This window comes from Mesitornis unicolor, unplaced genomic scaffold (assembly GCF_000695765.1).
Source record: "Mesitornis unicolor isolate BGI_N332 unplaced genomic scaffold, ASM69576v1 scaffold4067, whole genome shotgun sequence".
NCBI lineage: Eukaryota > Metazoa > Chordata > Aves > Mesitornithiformes > Mesitornithidae > Mesitornis > Mesitornis unicolor.
The window spans coordinates 8,015-13,828 of NW_010194170.1; the positions used below are offsets into that span (position 1 = coordinate 8,015).

A 5,814-nucleotide genomic window follows, 5' to 3' on the forward strand; every position below is an offset into this window, starting at 1 on the left:
CCCGCGCCCGCCCGCGGCGGCTCCAGGGCCCAGAACGGGCGGAGCGCTCTGCTCGCCGCGGCCCTCGGAACGGAGCGGGCGGGGCCACGTCTGCAGCCGGAGCCTTTGCGGGACGGGACCGCGGCACCCGGAAACAGCGGGTGGCTGGTGCAAGCTGAGCCGGCAGTGAGGGGCGAGCTGGGCCGCTGGCAGGGTGCTGCAGGTGGGAGGCCTGGGCTGGGAGCGGGAGGGGCAGAGCCCGGCTGAGGCTGCCCCGGAGGGAGCGGTGCAAGGGTTATGAGTGAGGGAGGGAAAAAGCCTGAAGGAGGCCTTCGGTGTGGGAGGGGGAGATGTTTGGGGTCGGTGGATGTGGTGGGAAGCAGGTCTGTGGGAGCAGGCTGGGGAGGGGGAGAGTGTGATTGAGGAGATACCGAGAGAAATGTCTGCGAATGGAATGGTCTGAAGAGGGAGGGGAGGCGTGAAGGTGAAGTTACGGTGGGGAAGCAGCGTTCTGTGAAGTTGGGAAAGGTTACGGTTCTGGTGATCAGCTGTATCGGTGTTGCTAAGGTTATGGCTTACTTGCTGGGTTTCTTCTCAGTGTAGATGCGGCTGGTGCTGTGCTGAGAAGGTGCTCACTGTGCTTGAGGTACTGCTGTCTGTGAAGTTAACAGACGTGCACGCTAAATAAGTGTTTTCATGGCATTACAATTTCACGCTGAGTTTTTGAAATTAGAAATGCTCTAGCAGTACAAAGCTTATAGATTAAGTTAAAAAACAAGAAGATGCAGAGATAATGAACATAATAAGATAATACATATTATGGAATAGACTGAAAAGTAAAAGATAAACACCCCAAAGTACTCCAAGACGTTTCATTTATTGAATCCTATGAACTATATTGTAAATCAGAGTGAGGCACACTTGGATACTGGAGAAAACTGCATAAACACCATAGTGGGAAGCTTATCTGTCATGGTGGCCTCTACACAGGAGGGCTGGGATCTAAGGCAGCCCTTGCTTTGCAACAAACATATGTGCAGACTGCCAAAATGGGGTTTAGAATGAACATTAGGTGATGGACTGCTTCTCCCAAAATCTATGGGGTTGCCTTTCTCCATAGGCACTGCACTTGACCCATCTAAACCCTGTGTGTGTGAACTGAGGCTGACCTGTTCAGCTCGTCTCTGTTGAGGTAGTGCACAGGATCTGCTCCGCAAGAACTGTCACTGTATACAGTGTGCTAGATGGACCCTAGCTCTGTGATACAGCCTTATCTTTTATAAAAGTATAAGCAACGTCAAATTTCTTTAGAGGCTGTGGGGTGAGTTTGAGAGAGATTATAGTTGTGGAGTAACCAATTTACAGTAACGTCCTTTAGAAACTGTAGCTTGTGATTCCCTTTTAGGCATTGTGAGAACTTGTGATTGAAAATTATATTTCTAGGAGGTAAGGATCCACTGGTTAGGGATGCGTGATGTTCTGGTTTGTAGAAGTAGAATGTGTAGCAAAAATAGTGGTTTTGGGAAAGACTATGGTGGTAGTAAGTATGAATTTGCTTTATTTAAAGTGATGTATTGTTAGGAGTGACTCTGCATCTTTAACAATCCTGCAGGCTGTCTACACAGCCTAATTCCATATGCTAGTTATGCTGCTGTTTGCAATAACAAGAAAAAGGCAGGGATCATCTGAACCAGGTACCTGGGGAAATCAAATCACATGCATCCGCCTAAAATAGTTCTAGATTTGGCAGTGTTAAGTGAGGGCAACACATACTTGATCTTCGGGGCAGGCTTCCTAGGTATAGTTACTCCTTTCTTGCTATTCTTGAATTGCATCACCAGTTACTTCAGTTCACACCCATATGCACGCTGCTTGCACAGGCTTAGTGCCCGCATTGGAACTCAGGAGGCTGCACGGCTGGATCACATCAAGAGAGGGTGTCTCTAGAGGAGAGGAGAGATTCTTGAAATCTGTCATAATGTAAGATGGTTGGGAGTTCAGGATTTTCCCATTGAATTTCTGAACCTTTGTGTCTTAAATTCATACCCCTTCAGTACACTGTTCAACTGCCTGCTTTTCTTTGTAGTTACTAGCTTTCTGCAGTGTCTACAGATTTATTTTCACTGTAGTATCTAGTATTACTCTACTCAAAGTAGGTCACCTTGACTGAGGGTGGCTCTATTGCCTCAAGCACCCAGACTTGATTAGTAATTCATAAATAGCATAAGTGTAAGCTGTAGCTGAACCCTGGTTGTACTCAACGTTCAGTCTTTCGGCAGCTTAAACCAAGCTGCTTCATTAGCTGGATACATCTGCAGGAGCTGCATTCGGGCAGTGCTTCAGTTCATGGCACTGCACTCCTGTGTGCGTTTGAACTAAAACTGAGAACTGAATGCCTCCTTGCTCACAGAATCTGAGTGTGACTACCAGGATCTTTATTTGCTGTGATCTGTACAATGAACGCAGTGTATATGCTGTTTGAAGAAGAGAGAGGCAGTTAAGGCAGGTTGTATCAAATTTCTATGCTGGCAGGCAGAGTTTGGCTTAATGAGGGTTATGTCAATACGAAACTATTGCGCTACTGTGCACATAGGCGAAGTCTTCATCTTACAAGCAATACTGGTGTTAGATTTAGCCCAGCGAGGGCCTGAATTTCCTGAATGCTGAATATTTATACTCAATATGTGATTTATTTAATATTCGGAAAACCAAATTCTCATCAGTCAAATAAATATTTAGATTCTTAGGTTTGGTGCAAGGGATAAAGGGAGTGGGGTGGGCTTGAAGAGTATTTAGCCACAAATTTAAGATTCACAATGCCTGACTTTTCCTGTCTGGTACGTAGATTAGAATGGCAGAGGGGTTTTCCCCACCGAAAAAACCCTCCACAAAACCAAAGCAAACAAACCAACCCCCAAAATCCCACAATCTTTCTGTGATCATCTAAAACTCAGCAGGATTAAGTTTCCTTTCAGCTAGGTTTGCTGTCAACCTGAAAGAAAACCTTACCTGAGTCTCACGCAATTTATAGCATTGTCTGAAATTAGTCGTTAGTTAATGCATAATTGCATTCCCTTTGTTAGACCTGGCAATGGTGGGATTTCCTGGTTGAGTGATAGGCCAGTGAATCGCTGATCCAGCCTCCACTATCCTTGGCAAAAGCCTGGGTTTTTGGAGCAAAGTTGAGAAGAAGAAATTGATCTTTAACAGTTACAATTTAATGTGTAACTTCTCAGTGCATAAGTGCACTTGCCAGTGCTAAAAAGTATCTACGTGGTTTTAAAAAGGCCAAAGATGGGGTGGTGACTCAGGAGCTAGATGACGTTGCCGGAGCAAGGTCCACCAGTGCTCTGCTGTGTTGTGCTTGATATCCTTGTCAATGAAGTAGTATTTGTATGCAGTGATTTTTAAAATTTTTTTCACTATTAAAGCATTTTTTTAAAATGTAAACGGAGACATTGGAAATACTGTCTGAGGGAAACCTTGAAGTGAAAAACATCTTTGCTACTCGGTTTCTGCTAGAAGAGTAAGAAAAAAACTTTGCTAGAAGATTTGCTTTAAATTACACTTCTGAAGAAGAACACAGGTCCTAAGAAAACCTGTGTATTTTTTCCATAGTGTACTTAGCACAGTTCATAAGGTACACAGCAAGTAGCATGAGTAACAAACTGAAAAAGAAAAGAAAGAGCAAGGTAAGTTTTAAAACTGTGAAGTGATTTGCAGTGTTTAGTTGTGAAGTGCCATGTATTCGGGGAGGAACGGCTGACGAGTGTAGGTAGCTGTTGGGAGGGAACAAAGAAACCTGTATCAAGTATGAGAAAATGGAAAACATGAATAATGTCGTTTCAAAGTGAGAAATACAGCATTTAAGATTCTTCAAAATGTTTATAACATTATGATTTATTAAAAAAAATACACAGATATGGAAGATTGCATGTTTGGTGGGAGGAAAGAAATGCATTGTTGAATGATAGCAGCCCAAATTTGGCAGTTGAAATATTTGTCTGTGTGTAAAACCTTGTTCACAACCCACTTCAGCAGCACTTACTAGATCTGGTCTATGCACCCTCAGTACCACCTGGGATTTTCATTACAGAGTCATGGAAGGGTTTGGGTTGGAAAGGACCTCTAAAGATCATCTGGTTCCAAAGCCCCTGCCACGGGCAGGGACATCTTTCACTGGATCGGGTTGCTCAAAGCCGGCCAACCTGGCTTTGGACACTTACACTGATGGCACTTCTACAACTTCTCTGGGCAGCCCCTTCCAGTGTCTCACTACCATCATGATAAAACAAAAACTCTCCCTTATATTCAATCAAAATCTAACCTCTTTCAGTTTAAAACCTTTGCACCTTTTCCTCGCACTGCAGACCCTGGTAAAAAGTCTCCCTTTGTTTTCTTAAAAGCCCCCTTAATGTATTGAAAGGCTACTCTAAAGTCTCTGCAGAGCCTTTTCTTCTCCAGGCTGAACAACCCCGACTCCGTCAGTGTTTCTTCATAGGAGAGGTGTTCCATCCCTCTGATAATTTTTGTGGCCCTCCTCAGGACCTGTCTGAACAGGGCCACATCTTTCTTGTGCTGGGGTCTCAGACCTGAGTGCAGTTCTCCAGGTGGGGTCTCAGGAGAGCAGAGTAGAGAGGGAGAATGGCCTCCCTTGACCTGCTGGCCAAGTTTCTTTTGATGTAGCCAAGAATACGGTTGGCTTTCTGAGCTGGAAGCACACGTTGCTGACTCCTGTGCTATTCTTCATCCACCAGTACTCCTCCACACTGCTTTCAATCTATTCATCCCCCAGTTGGTATTGATATTGGGAATTGTCCCAGCCCATTTCCAGGACCTTGCACTTGAACTCTGTGAGGTTCCTTCCATCCATTTATTTCTATACTTAAACCTTTTGACGTATTAGATACTTCTTTTGGTAAAAAGAAGGCTAGATTGAGTCCAATAGAAAGAAGATTTATGGACTAGAACTTTCCTCTGAGGAATGTAGTTGAGTTACAGAAAGTAGCATGTTATTTGTGTGCTATTCAACACAGGGAAGAGGCCAGTTCACATGCAAAAGTGTAGAAATAAGTCTTAAAAAAATAGGTTCTTTGGGTTCTGTGAGCTACCTCTTGCTCCACCTTCCAACTGTACTTTTCCCCTTTGTTACCAGCTTATTAGGTGTACCTGGCACTGGGTGTAGCATCAGCACTTTTCATTTGAGGAATACGAGAACACAATCCTGTTTCTTTAATCTGCTGTCTTGATTTAAAAGCAAATTCCAGAAAGTGTGTCCATACCTGTTCCACTGGAATTAAACAGTGTCCTCGACTTTCCACTCTGGTTTTCCTTCTGCAAGGCAGATTCAATGTGTTTATTTTCTGGTAGGTCCCAGGCATAGAAATTCATGTACCAGCACTCAAAATAAACTTCTGCAGTTTTAAGAGGCTGGTTGTCTGCTTCTGTTTGGCTTTGTATTTTAACTAATGTGCAAGTGCCTTTTGTTTGGTTATGAGTCTTAAACTTGTTAATCATAAAATGGAATAAGAGCTGGCAGTAGCAGTAACTCTTGCAACTTGGCTTTTTACCCTAGAAGACCATCAGCAGTGAAAACATTTCAGAGCTAGGCTGGAAGGAATGTAATTCACGTAATGCCATCACTGTGAAGATTTAAAGCAAAATAGTACTTAGTAATTTATTTTTTTTAATTTAACGTTCCTTTTGACAGCGTAGGGAGGAGTAAAGCAATAATTGCTAGCATGAGTTATTTTCTTGTCAAATCTTTTGGTAAATGGGTAGAAAATAGTACAAATATTAGCTCTGTAGCCTGTTGGAAAGACTTCCTTTCACTCT

General features: G+C 43.5%; 1 protein-coding gene across 1 annotated transcript in view; it reads left to right on the forward strand.

Moving 5' to 3' along the window:
• Nucleotides 1-178: 178 nt before the first annotated feature.
• Nucleotides 179-5,814, forward strand: part of SLC35A3 (solute carrier family 35 (UDP-N-acetylglucosamine (UDP-GlcNAc) transporter), member A3) — a gene marked incomplete at its 3' end in the record, with an annotated part of 17,316 nt that continues 11,680 nt past the window's right edge. Inside the window, exon 1 of the mRNA XM_010187695.1 lies at nt 179-202. The remainder of the gene's footprint in view (nt 203-5,814) is intronic.